The sequence below is a fragment of the Gavia stellata genome, chromosome 17 (assembly GCF_030936135.1).
Source record: "Gavia stellata isolate bGavSte3 chromosome 17, bGavSte3.hap2, whole genome shotgun sequence".
Classification (NCBI taxonomy): domain Eukaryota; kingdom Metazoa; phylum Chordata; class Aves; order Gaviiformes; family Gaviidae; genus Gavia; species Gavia stellata.
In genome coordinates, this window is record NC_082610.1 from 15,681,391 (window position 1) to 15,704,321 (window position 22,931).

Here is a 22,931-nt window from a genome sequence, read left to right on the forward strand (position 1 = left end):
CTTTTTCATTTGCTAGGTCAATTCACGTGCCACTAAATGACAATTCAGCACTACAAACTGAAGTAGAGATAACTCTAACCTATTCTCTGGAATGCAAATATTTCATACTAGTCTCTTTAAACAGTCAACTGTTTAAACTCTTCACTCTGTGTCGGTGTAAGAACTTATTTTATTTATTTAATTTTGGCATATTCTTTGGTACGTCACTTTAATCTCAGAAAAAAATAATGCTAAGGAATCTGTTATATTCTGTTATGTTCTTAAAATTTCCATTATCATACACCATCTTGAAATGGAAGGAATTAAACTTAACCGTGAAATGATACAATATACAACACACATTTGAATCACAGTCACACTGTAAAGACTGCACAGAATTCTAAAAGAACAATGAGATCTATGGAAACACAACAAATGAAATACCTAAAAGCACTAGGCATGGCAGTGTGCAAGGTAACAGGGGCCACATGCTTTTCAAGGGCATGGGATGCATTTCAACACAAAACAGAGCAAATGTACACTGACTTACACACACAAATAAAAATCCCTAATTATGTTTTGATTAATCTTCTGATGCCTGTGAAACGATTCACGTTTACACCACCTGACTAATCTCAGGTGCTTTGCCAAAAGAGAAGAGTTTCTTGGGTTTGTTTTGGTTTGGTTCCCCCTCCCTCCCCACCCCCAAGACCAAGAAGGACAAAAATGCAAAGGCTATAAAGTCCAGCCTGGACAATAACACCTATGACTCGCAATTATAAGAAATAGCTAGGTATTTTCCAAGATAAGATATGATTTCATTCACAAGTGAGCTTCTGATTGCTAGAGCAATTTCATTACTTCAGAATGCATTACAAATATTTCCACTTTTCATCCCTCGTAATAAAATCTGTTTAAACACTTTTGAAATAATGAAAATATTTATTCTCTTTGATAAGAATTAATCATCAATTTGAAAGCAAAGTCCACAATGACCAAGAAGCAATCCTACCCTTCTCATCAGGATCTTTCACACACCTGGAATGTAAGTAGTGAGAGACCCAGTGTTAACAGCATGTGCCAGGAGTATCAACATTCGCTGTCCTAATTGTTTAAGACAACAGTACTCAACTTTCAGACAGGTATTCCAATCACAAAGGAAACTCTGGAAAACATGGCACTAAACAAACACTGCACATTTAAAGTTACAGGATGGAAAACCCAAAAGGGTTAGCAAGAGATTAGTACCAAATCCTTATATTATCTCAGGCATTTAGTCCATGAAACACAGGAAAAAAATACAGGGTTTCAAATGAAACATTACAATCTTCTCGCAAGGACTGAACACTGATACATACCTAAGATAACACTTTTTCACAGCACTGTTTACAGACCGTCAGCTTCAGTCGGTCATTAACCCTTCTCATGATTAAGCCTGAAGCATTCATAAGCATTCAAAAGTGAAGCACAGTCATTAAAAAGGACCACACTTGCCCTCTGCCCATTTGCTGAAAAAATCATTAATGCCTTCACTCCTCTCTTTCTGCCTAGGGAAAGAAAGAAAGGGGAGGGAAGACGATTAGAGCAGAATCCCGCCTACCTCACTGCCATCATTTCCTCCCAACAGGTCATCCACACACAGAAAAAGGACTAAAGCTGGTCTCTAAATAGGTTTCAGTGCTTCAGACTGGCTTAAGAGAAACAAACCATAATTAGCTCGTTTTATGTAACCGATGCAAGTTTGAACATTTAATGTTAGTTGATTTTACACTGATGTTAAACCACTGGCTCCTGGAGATGCCCCAGCATGACCACATCCACTTAGTGCCCTCATTCTTTCACGTGTTCCAAGATAAAGGCAATAAATTTAAATACCAAATACCAAGAAACTATAATTACGGTGTGATATCCCAGATAATTCCTAAAACCAGGAAATTGATGTTTTAATAAGAGTTGGATTATTTTAATTAGCTCTCAACATTAGTCCTTGGCCACACAACGTCTGTGGCTGAGATGACAGCAGCTTTGCATAATTACGTTTGCAGACAATCACCTTCTGGGTTTCCTCCCATCTAGAACAAGTTAATCATCTTGTCATATAAAGCCAAATTAAATGCAATCTTTCAAGAAAATATCCCTCCTCAGATTAATTACTCAAAGCAAAGCAGAATCAGTTATTGCAAGCATGATTTTAATGGAAGTTCTTATAAAATGTGAGCACTTTTGGGATGGGTGGATGAAATCTGCAAACTTCTCCTCAGAGGTATGAATTCAAAATCGCTGCAGTTTTATGAGATATTAAATTTATTAAAAGAGCCTTGACATGTTCCATGACTCCTACTTCAAAGTAACTAAATTATCAGGAATTATTATGCTTTGTTTTAAAACTGCCTTCAGAATACTGCCTATCACAAAATGACTTCCGGTCCAATCGCTTCGATAAGTTTAAAACTTTTCTGTAAAAAACTTCCACACAAACCAATGAGAAAACTCACTATAACTGCTCTTGGTAACTAAATTTTGTCTCAGCAATGTGCTGTGTTAAAACAATTATCTAACATGTTATGCTAATTTAAGTAGGTCACACAGTTTCTATTAGATTTGCCTTAAAGCTCTTCCTAATAAATCTGGTTGCAAGAGAAGTGTTTGCCTTATTTTGTCTTACAAGTTGTTCATTTAAATTTATATGTTAGGCAACCCACAGTCTTTAAGAGGCTCAACACATTCTCTGCCAGTCATATCAAAGTACAGAAGATGTATTTAATATTAATTTTGTTATGCTGCAGATACACAGAGAAGCCTTTGTGAAAATACCATCATTTACAACTACACGACTGAAATTCTTTCCATATTTAGGACGAGAAGGGGGCTGAAAGGAGGTGTTATTTATCATGAAGCTGCTATGACTTCACTCTCATTGTTGAAATGCTCTTCACAGCTCCCGTGATCTTCGCTGTTATCTGTATTTTTATTATGGCTGTGCTCAAAAGAGCAATACGCAAGGCATGACACAAAATCGAAGAGGTCTATCATTATAGCTTAAGCATTTATTAGCTATGTTTCCATATAGCATTCATTTAAAAATAAAAATGTTTTGATTGAAATAAAATGCAATGCAAACAATAAAAGGCAAAAGTACCATGCTCTTTTTATTAAGGGACATAATTTTAAAAGTAAGATAAAATAAAAATCTGTAGAACTGCAAGCCTTCTGTTTCCTTTCCAGCTCACCAAACATACGTGTGAGAAATTCAACTTTTTCCTAAGCTTTTACTTTACTCATCACCACAGGCTCAAAAACTTCAAAGTTTGGAAATAGTCCCATTACTCCTTATTTACCTTATAAATGAGATATGAAAACACATGCAAAGAAGTGGTTCTAGGAGTAAATGCTCTACAAGTACCTCCATTAAAACCCAACAGAAGATGAGATCTAGCAAGTAAGCGACAATCCATCCTAACTCAACATTTGTTTTTACTTACTTTGTATTTAATTGCAGGTGCTCAAAAAGTTTAAAAAAATAACACTAATCTCTGCTTACTACAAAATATTTTAAGCTGGAATCATAATATTAATTAGTCACCAGTAACTTATTTTCGCTTTGAAATAGCATTTACATAATGTTCCATCAGTAAGCATGTCCCAGACAGAACTTCCACGGGTACATTAAAACCAGAAACAAGCACATACAAGGTTTAGAGCAACATCAGAAAGCAGCTGCTGTATTTCAGCTGTACGGTGCAGACAAATTTTCACTCTTCTACTTTATACAAATGTACTAGTAATTACTCGCATAACCTGACAGCAGTTCCCACATTGTTCATTCCCACAAACTGCATGGGGCAGAAGGGAATTAATTTCTTCCTGCAGAAAGAAAGATGTAACATGTAATTGCTGAAATCCCAGTGTCCCGTCCTTCTGATCACTTTTCAGAATCAGCCATAAATGCCTTCTCCACATTGAGTTACCAGTAAAATCAATTCTTACAACCCCTGACTGCAAGGAGGTTTTTTGTCTATTGAAATTTTTAACTAACATGTCTGCTAAGTAATGTTTTTTAGATTGCTCTATCCAATTATTCTGGATATTTAAGCAACCACTTCTCCTCCCAGATTCTCCCAGTTCTCTACTTCACCATCCTGGTGACTCACTCGGTTTTTTCCTGCTCCCTTTTCAAAGGCTCCTTGTGATCTCCCCAATACTTCAGCTGCTGCTTCTGTCCCTGACATATTTTGAATTCAGGAACTGTCTATAACACAAAATCTTCTTATCATATTCAGGCATTTGCAAATCAGAAATTTTTTTTCATACAAGGCTAAGAAATCCTGGCCATTCCTAATGGAAGTATTTCTTCTCAACTTGTTTCAAGTTTTATTTTGGCTAAGTTTCATATCTTTACCACTCATTCAAAAATCAGAATTGTCTCATTAGCAAGAAGTACACAGCTTTTTACATACTAATTTTAAACTCTAAAAGGGAATAGTTGATAAATATACTACAAAAAAAAAAAAAAATCACATTAAATAGGACCACCTCTTTTCCCCCAGCATTTAGATTCAACAAGCTAAAGATCTCAAACTTACTTCACAGTTACTCTATCATACCTAAACAGTTTTCTCACTTAAAAAAAAAAAGAAGGGGAGACAGACTAGTCTTTGCACTAACGATGAAAAAGGAAGTATTAAGCATAAAATGAGATACAACTTTCAAATTTCCAAAGGGCTACTATAATAAGTTAATAGAAGGGAACCTTAAAGTATGGGATCTATGTTATTGATGTCCTTTAAAAAGAAAAGAAAAAGATCACACGTAAGACACCTGTGACTATTTGTGGACCTGTTCTCCAGTTTTGTTATGTCATCTAAAATGGAACAGACCCAAGGAAGTATCAATATACTAAACAGCTTTTCTGCACAGGGAAATACTTTGAAGCCGTGTGAAGCTGCGTGAAGAGCTTTCATAATGTTTAAGGTTTTGGCACAGAGAAAGTAACTTTGTATTAAAATTATAATGGCTCTAGAAGTATTTAAAGACACAGAAAAACCTCCAGTGGACTTCTCTAGATCAAGAAAGCATTTTCCCTCATGCATGACATGTTTGGTACTGTAAAGAAATTACAGCTGGAATAGCAGAGCCTGTGGAAAATTACTGCTCTCTACGACCGTACACAATACTTGAAATTCTGATTTATTCCTGATTTAACATCCTAAAATGTCAAACCCATTCCCAGTTTACTTGTGTTCCAAGAGATTCATTTTGCCATCTAAGATAGAGAAAAAAATCACTGCAGTTCCATTTCAGAAGCTTCCAACTGTTTGTTCAGCCTAAACATACATCATCAACTTCACATCATAAATGATGTGTTACTCTAGAAGATTTTTCCTGCTGTGTTGCAGGCTAAAAACAGTATAACAAGGATCTAGAAGACTGCAGAAGTCCTGTGGTTCTTAATTCAAAATGTCAGAAGACAAGTATACTGCAGGCTTCACTGGATTTCTCTTAAAAAATAAAAAAAATTAAAAAAAGAATCTTCAAAAGCAGAGAAACCTGAATACCAGACCTACCCAGATTCACTTTTGCACTTCACCTTATTTCCAAATGCTTGTGCTTGAAAGATTTTTAAAGATTTTTTTTTTTTAAACTAATTTAATTATCCAAAATATACTCTTAATTCTGCAGGCATACTCAAGGAAATCTAAAAGGAGCTTCAACAGTCTTAACTTAGAATTGTTTAAATGATGAACAAGTACCACAGTGTAGAAGCAGCTACTTGTAATAAAATTTCCTCATGATGGCAGCATAAACCATTCCGATGAAGTGCTAAATGACAATACGCATTCCTACTCATATAAAACAGTGAGATCTCAACTGCTCTAGAGATAGTGTTCGCTACTTTTAATTTTCTCCTTCTCCACATTGCCATTTCTACACTACTTTTCGGTCTTATTTAGTCCCCAGAATTCCACAGGAGTATTATTCTACTTCACACATACAATTTATCAAGAAAGAAGAGGTACCACCCTACGGAGTATTTTGACTAGTGATATATAATTTTATGCATCTACCCCATACACTCCATTAGATTTTGTATCATTTGTATATTCTATTTTGAAAAGTCTATGACAACTGCACAATCTATGCGTTTGCATGAATCACTAAGTTGAGGCTTCAATCAAGATCTATGAAGTTCTTCTGAAGGATGATCTTCCGTCAAGTTCTGTTTGCTTTTAATGTTTCTGCGTTACAAAGAGGACAATACTGTGACTTCGAAGATCCCATTATTTTCTTGGAAGTAACAGTAATTTCAAAACCAGCCAGAAGGATTCTGAATATTTTGCATTTTATCTTACTGACCTTCCACAGTATATAAATTACAAAGATTTATAGCCAGTTGTATACTTTTGTAAGGTATGAAATTCATTGAGTTCAAAATCTACATAGATTTCAGCTTATAAATACATTTTATCAATTAAGTCTGTGTTGATTAAGAAGAGATTTGAGATTAAAAAGATCACCATGCTTGGAAAGACTTTGTTTAAAGGCTACTACTAGCACAAGTCACTCTTTTCAGACTATGCTGCAAGCAAGGCATTGCTGAGGCTAATACCTCCAAAAGCTCATCACCCCACATTTTGAAAGCTCAGTGTCTCCCTCGGATCAGCCACTGTAACTGTACAGGTAGCTGTTCCTTAACTCAGTTCTATCAAAATAAACTTAGTTTTTGAAAACCGTGCAGTGGAGTATAAAAGTAACCCAGATCACTGAGACACCAGGTTAGGAAGAGTTACGCTGGCTGATCCAAGGGGACGGTAAACTCCTGGAGGAGAAAAGACAGACAAGTAAGACTGAGTTAACACCTCCATCTCCTGCTCAGTTGCAAGTTTCATATCTGTCTACATACAGCCTTTAAAAGTGCACTAAGCCGTCACTTGTTTCTCTCTCACAACACCTACACAGAGTTTAATCACCAGAAGCGCATCTTGGTTTATTTCATCTTCCTATTACTGACTAGCCATGCTTAGATATACCTAAAAACCTTACCAATTTGTAGTTTTACACCACCTCTGACTAATCACCAACTGCGTAAAGGAAGCAATCTTGAGACTCCATCAAACTGAAGATAAACTGCCACTCACCCTATTTCTAGATGTTAATAAAGACTGAAAGAACAAACATTCAGAAGGAAAGGAAAAAGAAAAAAAAAGATGTCTGTTTTAGATAAAATAGAAGCTAGAAGAAACACGAATGGAAATTTCTAACCCATGAAATGCAGAATGGATGTATTCATTCTAGAAGTTTAACTCGCAGCGCATGTTTCAATGAGAGCAAACAAACAGGCTTGCACACAGATGTAACAGCCAAAAGCAGCAGTGAAGGGTTTTTTGGCTGTAGTTAAGCTTTTCCTTAACTACCTTTTTTCATGTCTTGGCAGTTTTATCTCTACTATGGTAAGGAGGGTGGTTAACACCAATTTTCTCAAATCAGACTCAGATTACGCTGACTGAAGAGATGGACCATATCTTAATTTGAGGGTTTACAATAAGAAGATTAGAACAAACCAGCAGCATCTTTGTTTTTAAGCAATATACTCACTGCATAGCAAACAGACATTTACCACATGAAAGAAGAAGTAGCTTTACAATGAAAGCCCATCTCCCGAACATTTATGGTTTCTAACAGAACTATTATTCCTCCAGAAACCTCCCATTTTCTTCTCCATACACCTTTACAGTACACCTATTTTGGCCAAGACAGAAGCAGAGCTTTACCACATTTCCTCTGCTAACAGGATTTTTTCAAATGAGCAACAAAGATTGGGAACAGCTGGAGGTTCAGAAGAGGATTGCCTCATTACCAGTAGCAATAAACAGAATAGATCAAGCAGAGGAAAAAGCCAAGTTCTCCATCTAAAAGAAAAGTTACTAGGTTTAAAAATCACAGCCTAAAATCAAGACTCTGCTGCTGGTATGTCCATTTGTGTGTACTATTATATAACAACAACAATGTAATAGTAGGAGTCCTATATTAATTTACAGCTTTTTGTTTCTTTAAGTAATGTTAGTTTAATTCTAGAAATATGATGAGGTCAATTGAGGTATGTGAAAGAACTACCCAGATGTAATTAGAAACCACGACTTCTATAGTTTTCAGCAAGGCACTTTAACTGCAAGTGATAAAGCAAGACTTTATCAAGAATATGATGCACTATTCTAGATAATCCAGATTTAGAAAACATCAAATAGGTGCATATAAAAAGGAGGACTTTCCGTGTCCAGGGAAAAGATCAGGACACATCAAGTACTCTATCATTTGCAACAAGCTAGGGCACATCTACTTTGTAAAACATAGCACAAGGCAGAGAAACTTGAGCTAAAGCAAGCCAAGCTAGTGTCTGAACCAGGCTGACTGAAAATGGAACACTACAAGACACCTGATAGCGCAGGCACATCATCATGCAGACATGACTATACTGCTTTTGACTGAAAACTAACGCCTCTGACTTGCGTTGTGCTGCACAAGTATATGAGCTGGGCCTCATGTTCAATCCACTGCACAGTGTAGACATGCATTAACACGTAGCTTATTCAACCCTTTATTTTGTAGGGTGTAGGACTGCTCTGTTTAAAAACAAACAAAGAAACCAGTAATACAAATACCAGAGAAGGGAAAATTGCCTTCGTCAACAACAGTAATGGCAGGAGACCAACAGATACCAGATTGCCACTAGTTAATACAAGTCAGAACTTAAAACAGAGTTCCCAAAATTTCTTTATTTCTAACACAATCTGGTAGGTACAGGAAAAAGGAAGAAAAAAAAAAACCAAAAAAACAAACAAAACCAAACAGATGCAAATTAATCAGTCCATGAGATAATTTAAATGAAGTGGTAAAAATTAGAAGACATGACTGAGTCAATACCTGCTTGCAGACACCAGCCTATTGTCTGCAAAAATTAGATATAATAGTTAATTCATATATTTACTAGTATTTCATAACACTGTTCATGCAAAGAATTTATGGCTGTTTGTAAATATCAATACATATTTTGGATTCTACTATATCTCTGAAGCCATGAAACTTCTCCAATAGTGCAAACACCCACTTGTGAACTTCAGAACTTCTGAATCAAGAATGTTCAAAAGAAGTCTTTGATCTGCAGCATACTAGAAGGTAATCTGTTACGAGTTTACCATGCTATCCCATATACAAACTAAGATTTAACTCTACTTTTTTTTCCCTCTCTTCTTAACCTGCCCTTTAAACAAGCGGTAAGTGAGAGCTAGCAAGCGTTATTGTAGAGCAGAGGTCAGCAAATTCTTAAAACTTCAAATCGCATTTTAGTTCGCTGAAAAAAATATATTTTCCCATGTCATGAAGTATTACATTATGTAATACTTAAAAACTGCTTAGATCCTGAAAACAATTACTTTACATGCACAATGGTCTAATTACACACATAGGGTTTTGTTCCACTACTTCAAACTTCCCACAAAGCTCTAATTGGGCAATGCATATTTCTTGGATCAAGAGAGTTCAACTTCTGTCCAGTTGGGTGTCTCAGACAAACAATGATGTCTTCCCCAGCTAGGAAATAACTTTTTTTTTTTAATTAACACACATGGGATTATCTAGTAAAAACTCACCAAGCTCTAACCATCTTCCCTCCGTGGTCTTTTCAGTCCAACAGAGGAGTCTGACCTGAATTCCCACCTCCATCAATCTGCTTCCAGCAATGGCACCTATAATCTCCTTCCTCCCCTCCAACCAGGTGAATGACAAGGGCATCAGAAGTTGGGTATTTTCTTCTTGCTGGCAAAGTAGGTCCTCAGCTATCATACACTATTTTATTAAGAATATACTTTCTTCTGATATGATCCTAAACCCAGAATGTCAGGAATCCCAGCTTCTTTTGGAATGATTAGAATATCCCAAAAACATAAAACCCATTTTGCTGCAGTTCAATCCACACAGCCAAGATGCCTGATCTGCTGAGACAAGGATGTTAAAAGCTTCAAATGATCAAACTAAATCTAGAGAAAGGAAGAAATCTCCTGCTTCATCCACAAAAGGACAACTAGCAATACCCAAAATCTTGCCCCAAACTAATCTGAGGAAGACTTTGGTGTAGAAGCCTTACCCTTTCCCAGTGAAGAATCAGAGACAGAGAAAAGCCTAGACTGGAAGGGGCTTCAGGCAATCACCCGGTCCCACCTTCTGCTGAAAGCAAGACCTTAGATTAGATAATCCAGAGTCATCCAAACTGAGTCTTGAATACCTCCAGCAAGGGAGATTCCACCCCTCCCCTAGGCAACCTACTCCAATGTTTAATTGTTCTCACAATGAAGAATCACCTTTCCTGGCTGATGAGGCTTGTGAACGCTATACTTGAATGGTAGAGAGTAGTGTTTATACAGCCCCTTCAAGAGCACCTAAGCACAATCCTTAACATGCACAGGTTTTCTTATGCGTGCATTTGTCAAAAGTGGGGGGAAAAGAGGACAGATTCATTAAGCTCTTACCTATGCTAGAAATAAGTATTATGTTAAATGAAACATTAATATAGTTTTAAGCAGTCCAACGTAAGTACCAGACTTGGCCTTAGAACAACTGACAAGAACAATCACACTAGAATGTATTTGGCTAAGAGGCACTTGCTCATTAGCACCTCAGCAAGAAGAGTAATGTATGGTGGCATTAGTCAGGGAGATACACATTCTAAATATTTTTGCCAGCCCTGCCTTTAATCCAACTAAAAGGTTTTGGCAGGCAGTTAAGAGCTGCCATTTGCAAACAGAGGTGATATTTAGTATATTTATTAAGACCTCAGCTCCTGCAATCATATAATGACTTAAGAATGACTTTCATCTTATAAAGATGTTCCTAATATTCGTAGTTTAAGAGAGAAAAAATAGGCCCTGAAGAGGCTCAGGAAACAGATATAAATATATGGGTATAAAGAGTGAGAGCCCAGTAAATCTAGAAATCGTTAAGCAATTCTACATGAGCAGTATAGATTCCAGGCATTCTACTGTACTCCACACATAAATTATGATAAGGTCCACAAATATGCTATTTTAAAAACACTCTTTTTTAAGTTTTACTCAGAAGATTTGCATAACTCTTAAACCCTAACCATTGCCTTCGTGTGCTCTTTTACCTTCACCCCCAACAAAAATTCAAAATTTGACCTTGTAGAGACTGTAGCTCAAAATTAATTTAAATAAAATAAGAACAAGTGAAATTCTTTGGCTTTGCTGATTCTCAACTGCCCCATCTATCCCCCATTTCCATTCCTCTAATTTACTATAAAACCTCATAAAAACAGGCAAGCCGTCTAAACTGTAGACATAAGTAGTGCAAAAACTTCCATTCAAGTTCTATATAGCTTATAAACAGACACTTAACAGCACATCTATAAAAAGACCTGATCCAGTTGCTGCCATACAAAAAGTTTCATGTAACTAGTACAAACAAGCAAAGGCTATTTGGTGATTTTTTTCACAAAGCTGTCACAGTCCTTCACAATGAGGATCAAAACGCACACATGTAAAACTAACCAGCTGAGCCAAGCACAGTAAAGTCTTGAAGAAGAATTTAGAGCAAGACAATCACAGATGCCTGCACCAGCATTTCTAACTTGACTGTAACTAACTTGGCTTGAAGTTTTGCTATAGCATCACTGATAGTAACGGAGTTCTTCAGTAACAGTGGTTTGATTGAAAAAAAAGCCCCACCCAAACAAAAACCCAAAAAACACAAAGTTTTTTTGAAAGCTTGAATATTTATTTACAAATAATTTAGCTCGTACACAGAAAGGCACAATAAACAATGAAGATTTCAACAAACATCTCTCTTACAGAGCTCTCTACCACTCTTTTGAGCACATACGCACAAAAAATCCTATAAGCCAAGCATTCATCGTCTCTGTTTGTCAAATTTGCAAAGTTCCATACTTGTACTATATTATATAAGCAAACTAAGACAGAATAGATGAGCACTTTTCCACTACTGCAATAAGATGCTAAAATTCAGACTTGCCTTTAAGGCTGCTGATTTACCATACTTCCTTACAGCCATTCTTCATAACATAGAACTAAAGAGGAAACCAGCACAAAAGCTGACCAAAAGTCATGCTTAATAAACCTTCTAAATTTACTACAAAAGACAATTTTAACCGACACAAGACTGGAGGGCAGAGCTGCCATTTGGAGGGCTCTTGACAGGCTAGAGAAATATGCTGACAGAAACCTCACGACCTTCAACAAAAACAGATGCAGGCTCACGCACCTGGGGTGGAATAAGCCCATACAGCAGTAAAGGCTGGAGGACAGCTGGCTAGAAAAGAGTTTTGTACAAGTGGACCTAGGGGTCCTGGTGAAGAGGTTGAACGCTATTCATTTATTACACAATTTTCATTCTAGATCTGGACCTTTCCACTACACTACAACAGCAAAATGCAGAAAAAAACAAAAAAAAAAGACGACAGAATCTACACCAAGAGATTATTACACACCTTTAAGTTTTCTAGAACAAGCAATACCAGGAAAGCAGGGGCAAGGAACAGATAGCCCTTGTCTCAAAACCACGAACTAGCGTATCAAAATAGGCTGGTTCACTGATAAGGACTGACATGCTCTTGCAAAAAGCACAGACTGACAAAAACAATTACGGAAGCCTCAACATACTTGGCCGACTAGAAGCTCCTTGTCCCTACCACCTGGAAACAGGTCTGACAAAAATCAGTTTCAACCAGGTTCAGCTTCTGTGGTTTCCAAAAAGACCCTCCCCACACACAGAGCTCCTTTGGTACTTCAGCTGCAGTCTCCAGAGGACTAGCACACTGCCATTATTTTCAAGAAGCTGAGTGTTCACATTCGGAATAACAATGAAGCTTTAGCAAAGACAGAAAGGCAAAGATAAAATTACACTATTGATGCTCATTGCCTATCTGAGAGAGGTACAAACATTGAGCTTTTTGAAGTATGAAGATTTATAAATTATTTCTACTTTCAAAATCTATGATGTTCCTCTAAAACAGGCTTGGATAAGAATTTTTTAAATTACATTTTATTTCAGTATTGATGTTCTCCCAGTGTCTCAGGAATACTCATGAACCCTAAATACAAGCTTACACCACTGTATTCTACAGACTCATCATGAAATTTTCTTGGCTTACACCTGTATTCTTTAAAACATACTTCTAAATATCAATTTTTAGATATACTCTTCTTGACTTCCATTTCTGAAGATACTGTCTAAATTTGATTCTTGTTTGCTTTGTAATATAGAAAATTCTAGCCCCTCATCAAAATAGAGACACCTAAAATAAATGTCATCTTCCATTAATTACAATCTGATATTTCCAGTAAGGAAGAAATGCAGAGAATAGAGTACATGACAGGCAGATCTTTAGGAAATCCGGCGGTCCTGTATGAAGTTTTCACTTTTACACTAGACAGTATTCTATTACTTAGAAATCCTCACAGCTGATACACTGAAGCTTAAATTTGTAATTATCCTCACTGATTACATGCCATAATCACCACCGCATTCTGCCCAAATAGTTTCTTTCTGGAGATAAAGTTACTGTTACCAACTCTCCCCCCTCCCAAAACCACAAAAATAGACACACTTTGTCAAATACAACTCTTGGGTCTTAACAAATATTTTGGTAAGGTTTGTTATAAAAACAAACAAACAAACCAACCCACAAAACACCAAAAACCAAGTCACAATTCCTATGCTCTTCGTTGGATTTCATTAAGAAATAGAAGTAAGGCAAGATCCAAATTCACCACCTCAAGTTAGAAATATGAGTTTGTTTTGCCATCTATGGAAGCTTTTTTGCAGCTAGTCAATACCACAAAGATCAATAAACCCAATAGCAGGCTTCCTTCCTAGACCTTTGCAAATAACACCATATTAGCATAAAAAGCAGACAGTAGAAGATTGCAGATTAGCTGCAGTTTTCAACATGACTACATAAACATTTGAAGAACAATAAACAATTCATCTTAGTTATTCAAATGAATCATTTCAATTTGCTCACCAGGAACTATATATGGTCAAGTAATCCTGCTACATAGAAGCATGCCTCCTGTAATTTGGTTTAAGCCACAAATACTTTGAGAACACTCTCCAGCAGCACAATCCCACTCTCTACCTTGGCAATAAATGTCTTCTGTTGAACTGGAGGAAAAGCATGCCTCCTTGCAGGAAGGGCTCCCATTGCATATATCTTTACAATTAAGCTGGTGTTTCTCAAAGCTGTTAAGCAACACATTTTGTTAAATGTCACACCAAGTGCATTCCACGAGATGGAATGTACGTGGTGTCCCTGCAGAAACCACATCCTCCCACCACAGCTGTAGATTTAAATGTTCCTTTGTATTCCTTGTTTGGAAAAAAGGACAAAAATATCCATTTTTTTTACAAAAGTAACTCTCCATGCACCAAAACAATGGCTTGCTATTTTGCAAAGTTCTTGAACAGTAAATTTACTCAGTTTCCCGATCTCAAAGGGTAGCCAAACAAACCAAGTGCCAAGAACTATCACATCTCTACAGGAAAGTCTATGTTCCCTAAGTATGTACCATAACATATCAGTGATCTAGCATCCTTATGTAATGCTCAGACTCCATAAACGGTACTTTAAAGCCTAAACTATGCTAAAAACCTGCATATCTATATTGAAAACTCCACAAGACATTCATTGTCTATAAGCATTTGTAAAGTGCCCATTTTTTAAAACAAAAGCTCTTCCCATAAAGCTTAAATACCGGTGTCGTTTAGCAAATTGTTAATTTTTCCTATCTCTGTCAAAGGATTTTTGGCATAGTAACTTCATCTCAAAGTTCACATGAAATCCAAGGTAAGCCTTCACAGGTGAATCTATTTAATTTTAACTATACATTGTTTTTATTTAACTGCAGCTATTTTAGTTCTGCTCAGTGATGTGACAGGCATAAAAAGCTAAGATTAGGTAAGAGGTATTTAAGAAAATGAATGTAAAAAAAGAAGTAAAGTAAGATTAATTACTCCAGATGGGAAGTGTATAAACCAAACTCTTTAAGGACAACTGCCAAATCTCAAGGAATGTCTAGTCTCTTGGGAAGTCTAAATCTCCAAGATGTGCTCTACTTAATTCTCATCTGCCATGCAGTTCCACTGAACATACAATTTTCTGAAAAGCTTAAGTCCAGCTAAGATGCCATTGCTACTGAAAGGAACAGTCCCACCTCCTGCCTTCCCAATGCTTCCTCTGCACCAGCACTGGTGCTTGTGCAGCTATACAGCAAAGAGAAGGGCAAGTTATTCGGCTGAAATCAGTCTCTCATAGGATGTGTTTTTCAGCTAGGTCAAGGAAGTGAGCTGGAGCATCAGGCTGCTAAACAAGTGCTCCAGGACAGATCAGGAAAGGACTGCAAAGGAAAGAGGCAGTGGAAATGTTAGTATCCCTTTCATTGACAGCTCCTTTTTAGATAAATTTAAGCCCCTCATGAAAGTTATTAGCTAGTCAATTTGTGTTCTTCTCATCCACAGCCATCAGGATACAACTTCACACCTTCTTCTTCTAATGAAAGTGAAGAAGTTGAATTAATTGGCCTCTAACTCAGCCATGCAGTAATCCAAAACTCACCAAAATCAGCCAGCTTCAGATTAGAGCTTTAATGACCTAGAGTGGTGAAAGCACATCATTTACTTTTCCTGTCCCTTGTTTCCACAGAAATGCTCAGAAACAAACCCATGTTAATTCTTTTGAGTCTTTCACTCCCACACAAAGGATGTAAGTAGCCCACTGGTGGCAACAACTACTTCAACCAAGCACATAATACCCCCCTAATAAAAACAGTAACCTAAGAAAGAAATTCCTGCCAAGTTTTAAGAAGCAAGAAGAAACTTTTCAGAGCACCATTTAAAACTTCTCAGAAAACACAATGCATATGCCTATGATGGGGTGAGGGGAGCGGACTTGGGAAATGGTACCAAACAGAAGACAAAAGTACAAAACTACCCAAGGACAGTTGTTTTCAGAAGTCTTGGTTCTTCTCCCCATACATTTTATAACCTGAAAAAGGTAAACAAAGACACCTACTGAAGTTAAGGAAAAAATGGAGAACAGTTTTTTGATAATATAACTTTCAAAATAGATACCTGTGGTACCCTTAATGCTTTATTCATGCATTTTCTGACTTTAATAACTCTAGTTCTTTGTCTTTCACTTAGATACTCCTGCTGACAGTATTTTGTTAGCTGTTTGGAACTTGAAAGCTCACAACAGCTACTGTCACAAATGAGAAGAAAAACTAGGGACTCTGTTGAACAGCTTAATTATATGCAAGCAGAATACATTTTAGAGCCAAACTGAACATTGAAAACCAGCAAGATATATGAATCTGTGTTGAGACTCCATTTAGAATCAAAACTTTGATTAATCCCAGAGAGTATCTCAACTAAATAAGAAAAACCAAGGAAATGTTACAACACAGAAGCAACTACCCCCTTTGAAAGAATAACATGAATTTGAAAACAGCCAACACTACTGTTTTCTTTTATAAATACTTGTTATTCCATCAGTCCCAGACTAGTAGGAAGCTGAAAACACTGCCTAGCAAGGAGAAAGTTCTCCTCTCTGGACCCAAATCAACAAGCCTGAAAATTGACAAGTAGGTATTAATTTTAGGATCTTTACGGAAAGCATTTAAGAAAGAAGAAGTTCTTTACCCAGAACAGCTACAGAGGTAAGTGACTTTTCTAGTCCTACACTGAAAGACCTACCATCAACCAGGTGGGTGCATAATAAGTTGGTAGAAAGCAGCTACAGAGTAAGTTTCCACATAAGACACGGTGTGGGATTTACTTCTTACACCTCTAAATATCAATAGCTGAGCTAGTCATTGCATTGCAGTCCACTGCATTTCACAACGGAAAGAAAGGGAATTTGGGGGAACAATTCATCTGATCTATTTTAGATGTCAGCTTGAAGATAGATGAAGTTGCCCTAGAAATGCTTTCTTCTGCTACTTATGAATGAACCTGAAAGTGACTTTCTCAGGTGTCATCTATGTTACAGATACCTACAGCTGGACAAAAAGCAAATCTGCGTATGATGTCTAGCTAATGGCTTCAAGATCACAACAAATACACAAGACATGCGTGAAAGTACCAAATAAAAACCATGGGTGAGCATATCATATCACAGATCTGGCTAAGCTTGCTAACTGGGCAATCATATAATAACTGAGTCCCCGCAAGACCAAGGGTGGTTTGACGGATGGCACAGCTTTCAGAATAGAGACTTTTTGTTTTACAAACTTACCCTTTCGGCAGCTGCGATTTCATGGTCATATCAGGACACACGGCTTCTGCACACCCTTAGCACAATCTCTCTTTCCCCTCTTATGAGGTAACAAACCCCATAGGAACACGAAGAACATGTTTTCAGCATTCTTGGTAAAGACATCTCTAGAAACTACCCACCATAAAAACGTAGCGCAGTCCTAAAACACAATCTTAGTGAATAAAATTGCATAAGGAATGAAAGATGCTAAAAGGCAGAACCAAAACTATACCTCTGCTAAAGTAACATTCAACAATATACTTACATATTAATGTATATAAGTATTCTGCTAATTCTTCTGTTTATTCTCAGATGGTACTGAAAAGATTTGTGAGCTGCAATATTAATTACCGAAGTAATTTATTAAATCGATAGCTATTGTTCTTCAGCCAAGATCAGCATACTGTTGAATACCCTCAAATCACACAGTATTTATTCTGATAAACATACAACCACGCAACATTCACTGAATATCTGGAAGTTTCTCTCTCATAAAACTTGCATATATAGTACCAAAAAAAACTTATTAATTTTTTTTTTTTTTTAATGCTCTTCAGGAAGTGCTATGGCAGCATATTTTCCAAACTAAATTGTGCCAGAGAAGAGGTTTGTAGAAATAGGAATACAGAGATACTGAGGAGAGTAATTTTCAGATTAGAGCCTGAAGGCTCTAATCCAAGTACATAAAGGAAGTGGACACCATTAGAACTACTCTATGGCAAATCTGAAAACTCATTTAAATGGTTAAATTGGTATCACAAAGAAGTCTAGCCAAGGACCCTTTATCCATTTTCTAAGGCAGGACTGCAGCTTGTGCTAGATCAGCAGGGAGTACAGTAGTCACGTATAGCAGGACTCCAATTTGGAAAGGATTTTAAAAAGGAAGGCATTACACATTGTGTAACTTCCAAATACACATGGGAAGAGTACACTGAATTACACTTTGACTATTTGATTCTATGTGTAACAAAGTCACCTATAATATTTAATGGAGTTGGTTCAAACATCAAAGTCAAAAAAAGAAAAAAGAAAAAACAGCATTTAGTCACCACACTGAAGGAAAAGATAACTAAACATAACTAGTTTGAAATGACATTGTTTAAAACATCATTAATAAAAAAAATTGGGGGCGAGAGGGAGAAGAGGAATCTGAAGGTAGCGAGAGAAGGAAAAAAAAACAACAGGAAACAAGTAAGAGAATAACAAATACTCTGCCTGATAAATAAATCTTGCCCTATATACCTCCCACTTTCACTTAATTTTTCCCACAAAGTGATCCGTACAAACATATAACAAGCATTAATAAAAGCTGCCCAAATCTTAGTTAAAAATAGAAAAATACTGGTTTTAAGACAGTTCCCCCAAATACCTTTCTCTCCCTATTCCACTTATTGCGGACCTTTACAAAAATCCAGAACTATACTGGCAACCACAGGCTTTGCTACAATTTCCACATAGCCCGAAAGCTTAACTCTCTACCAAAATGTTTAGCTAGGTTAAAATATGGTATTTTCTATATAGGCAGAAATTATGTTTCCTTTACAAAAATATCCTGTTTTGAAATGCAGAACTCTGACTGCCAAGCTTTCCCAGTTTTAATATATTCCCTAGCATACTGAGAAAAAGTTAAATTGCAGGAGAAATGCATGTCAAGAATGTAGCAACAGACAAAAATGAATCTGTAACAAGCCCAGGTTTTATGAGTGTAACTACATTAATTTTCAAGACATTTTGCTTTGTCTGTAGACTCATTTGAGTGACCCATTATTTAGCATTCCTCATTTTCCATCCATTAAAACTTCACTTACGAATACTTCCCACAAGTGTCAGCACACTCAGCTTACTTGAAAGGCTGTTGTTAAAAGCTCATATAAAAGGAAAAGAGAGAGACAGATACTGTGGGTTTACCTCAGAGAACAGAAACAGTTTCTGGAAAAAGTTATGGCATGAGATTTAAAGATGACAGAATAAAGCCCCTAATTATCATTCAGCAGATCATCTAAGTATGCCAATTTATTACCGTGCAAGTAAACATTTGGTTCTTCAAAGTTTTCCTCTATTTCCCACACAATTTTTGCCTCCTATCTTTATATGCATTTGCTAATACTTGGTATTTATGGGCAATTTGGTAGAAAACCCATCACAATGGATGACACACATTCTGGCAAAACATATGCAAGGAGGACTCACTGGAGGGAAGGGTGGTGGGGTCTCAAAAATGTAGTTTGAAATTTAGTACTTTAGTTACAAGCAAGATAGGAGATTCTCAAACTGCCAACTTTGACTTTTAGTTAAAGAGATGAGCACTTCAGCAATCATTTTAGGAGAGCAACAGGCACATCCATAGCTACAGAATTAATAGGAAGAAATGCTATAAAGGAGTAGGATGTTTTGTATCGTAACATTTTCCTGCGTGTCTCCTTCCATGCGTAGGCTCAGACAATACTGTTCTGACTTACTGTCTTTGCTAGATTCCCAGCTTTCTTGTCCTGGAGGGCTACTCGACTCTGGCCACTGAGGTCCAGCGCTTCCCAACAAAAAATCAGACCACTGTTTACACATTCCTGTATTTCTTCTGCGTGGCTGCTGAATACAGTATCTACATTACTTTTTCAGCTGATTACAACTCAGATAACTGAATGGAACTTATGAGGCACACATAATGAGAGTTAATTATATTCACATGATGCAACTGAATTTATGGTCACACAAAATCTCAGCTACTGTAACAACTACACAGACCTAGCAAATCCTCATGCACAAAGCAACAAGTATACTACAATGACATTAAAAGAGGTAAGACAGGACAAACATGCACATCAGTACTCCTGTAAGGCATACTAATCTAAACCATGGCAAGATGGTTTACCTAAGTCTTCTACATAAAATCAAATGCCCATTTACAAAAACAACATACTGTCTTTCTACAAAGTTTTAGACTAGGATCTAGTTACGCAAGAAACATACATGGTTATTATATTCTTCAGAAATAAACAGCAATAACTGTTTTCTTACTTTGAGTAGTTTAGCTGTATAAATTTGATCTTTTTAAGTACTGACAGAAGCCCAACTCTAGTAAGATTCAAAATTGTGAACACACAATCTATCATCTGATTTCATTACTTAGCTTAAAAACAAAAGGCCTAAACAAATGCCTCAACATTGATGAGAAGTTTGAACACTAACTGCTAAAGAAATTTCATTTTCTAAAAAGGTACTCTCAAGGTCATCAGCTGAATCATCACTAAGTAATGTTTATATTCATTAACCAATCCAGACATCATCTGTTACATTTCAAGATTCCCCCTTCCGTAATAACCATGAGGGAAACAGGCCAGTAAATGCACTTGTCCCCACCTGTAAGAGTGTATATAGCTAGTGTACAGACAGTAGACACCTTATTTTGTGCCCAATATAATAAATAAAGTGGAGATGAAGTAGAAAAAAAAGCAAATATATGTACTAAATAACAGGAAAACCAACTTTCACTGGTTTTAACAGCTTCATTATTCTCCTGTTTATTGAATATTTATAGGAGAGACTTTATAAACAAGCAAAGCTTTGATATATATGCTGTTATTAATTGTTCTGGTTTTGTTCTATTACTTCAAGTGCAGAGATGGCAAGACATTCATATATTTAAGGAATACACGCAAAGATATTTAGTTCCAGTCAAATGGATATTGTCTTGAGGTTCAATAAAACAGTTCTCCCTTTCTTTCTCCTTTTCAAAACCCTGGAATGTCACACATAGAGAATTTTACAAAAGTACAATGCCTATGGCGAGGTACTGTACTCTCTACACCAAACAATTTTGTCTGCAATAGAACGGCAGCACATGACGTATTCAAAAGCACTGCAAGTAAGAACCTGTGCACCATGGCCAAATTAACATTCCCAGGATTTGGCCCTGGCTTTAAACCACAAAGCAGACATGCTCTAGTTATATCGTGCAATGCTATATTGTTCGTTTTGATCACTACTGTATTTTTTCCACACCAAGTGATACAGTAATCTCAGAAGTAAAGTGGGGACTAGTGTTTACTCATTTATAGACCAGTATACAGCTGAATAATCTCCTAACAATTTCTTGGAAAAGCTCATGTCCAAACATTATATAATTAGGAACAGTCACTCATATTCTGTACGCATCCCCCCACTAATTCTTTCCCTCTCCTGTTAGGAACTGCAAAAAGTAAAAATTTCTTGGGCAGCACATAAACACACCATTCACTGTTGTTCTAATAGCTCAAAAACGTAAAATGCGCATATGATTTAAAATGTTTCAAACCGGTGTTTTTCTAGAGAAGCTATAGTGTTACATTAGAAAACTGTTATGGAAAATAACAAGCCTATAAAGTACAGTTTATTCAATAATCAGTCATCTTAGCTGAAGATACTATTTTCCAAAGCCATTCTGAAGGCACCAAAACTTAAACATCATTACTTGCAAAGTGCCATTTACATTACACTTGCGAACAAAAGCAATCATTGTCTTGTCTGAATAAGGCTGACTGCAAATACTTTACAACAGGCCCTTTGCTGTACTATCCAAGAGCTTTACCAATTTGAACTAACAATGAAGTTTTAACGGAACTTCCCTGGAATCCACTGCTTGATTTGTTGAATAGGTCTCCACTGGAAATATTTACTACTAGCAGCATCTTTGTAAAACCTTACCATCCAAAACACGACTTCTGGCAAGACATTTAATGTCTTATTTTCCACAAATCCAGCGTGTTTTTTTTCTCTCATGTATGGAACAAGTTCTATAGTTCTACGCTGATGCAATTGTTAAGTTCTGCCATTTCTACACGTGCATGTGTGGGAAGAGGGAGTGTATGTTTGTTTTTAAATACAGCTAGCACAACTTGTCATACATCCCAGACTTTAGATTTAGAGCAGAGGGTTTTTGAAGAGTGTTTTATTTCCATGTCATGTATGTATCTGCAGGCAAGTACATCTGTTGCATAGGTGTATATCTTTGGACTTCTACCAGCTTCCCCTGCAGTTTAACACCAATTTATAGCAGAATTTAGAGGAAAACTGAGATTCAGTGAGTAATCCAAGCCAAGCCTCAATTAAGGCTTTCAAAACAATAATTACTTGGTGCCAATTATGACAGTACTTCTTATATGAACACGCTTCAAGAATCCAAGACGGGCTAGCCAAAGACTGGAAATACCTAGCCTGCATTCATTCAACAGAGCCTCTCTAAAAGCATGTATAAAACCAAATCTCCAGGAGATTTCTACATTTTTGATTGTTGTCCCTAACACTGTGAGAAGAATAGAGCTTTAGTTTGGAACTAGTTATTTTTGCATTTCTGTGCAAAAACAAGCTAAAATGTTTTAAAAACAGAAATAGGTTACATGTTTTTAATTGCCATCCTAGTGTTGATAAACTCTTTCTAATGACTAAAACACTGTTCCTTAAGGGTAAACAATAGAAGTTACCAGCACATGCACTCACTTTCTCATTGCAAGAAGATTTAAATTCTGTAACAGCCTCACAATAAAGTTGTTAGAAGACACAGGAGCACTGCAGAATTCAGTTTAAAAAAAAAAATATGTTAAGGTTAACCTTTCTGTCAGCATGTATGCACTTTGCT

General features: G+C 36.6%; 1 protein-coding gene across 2 annotated transcripts in view; it reads right to left on the reverse strand.

Moving 5' to 3' along the window:
* The window catches only part of PLEKHA7 (pleckstrin homology domain containing A7), a 158,414-nt gene that overhangs the window by 114,667 nt on the left and 20,816 nt on the right, over positions 1-22,931 (reverse strand). Inside the window, exon 1 of one of the 2 annotated variants that reach the window (XM_059825747.1) lies at positions 1,338-1,516. The exons of the other annotated variant lie outside the window; for it this stretch is intronic. The gene's annotated coding sequence lies outside the window, so the exon portion shown is untranslated. Of the gene's footprint in view, positions 1-1,337; positions 1,517-22,931 lie in introns of those variants that run through there. 2 annotated transcript variants of the gene reach the window in all.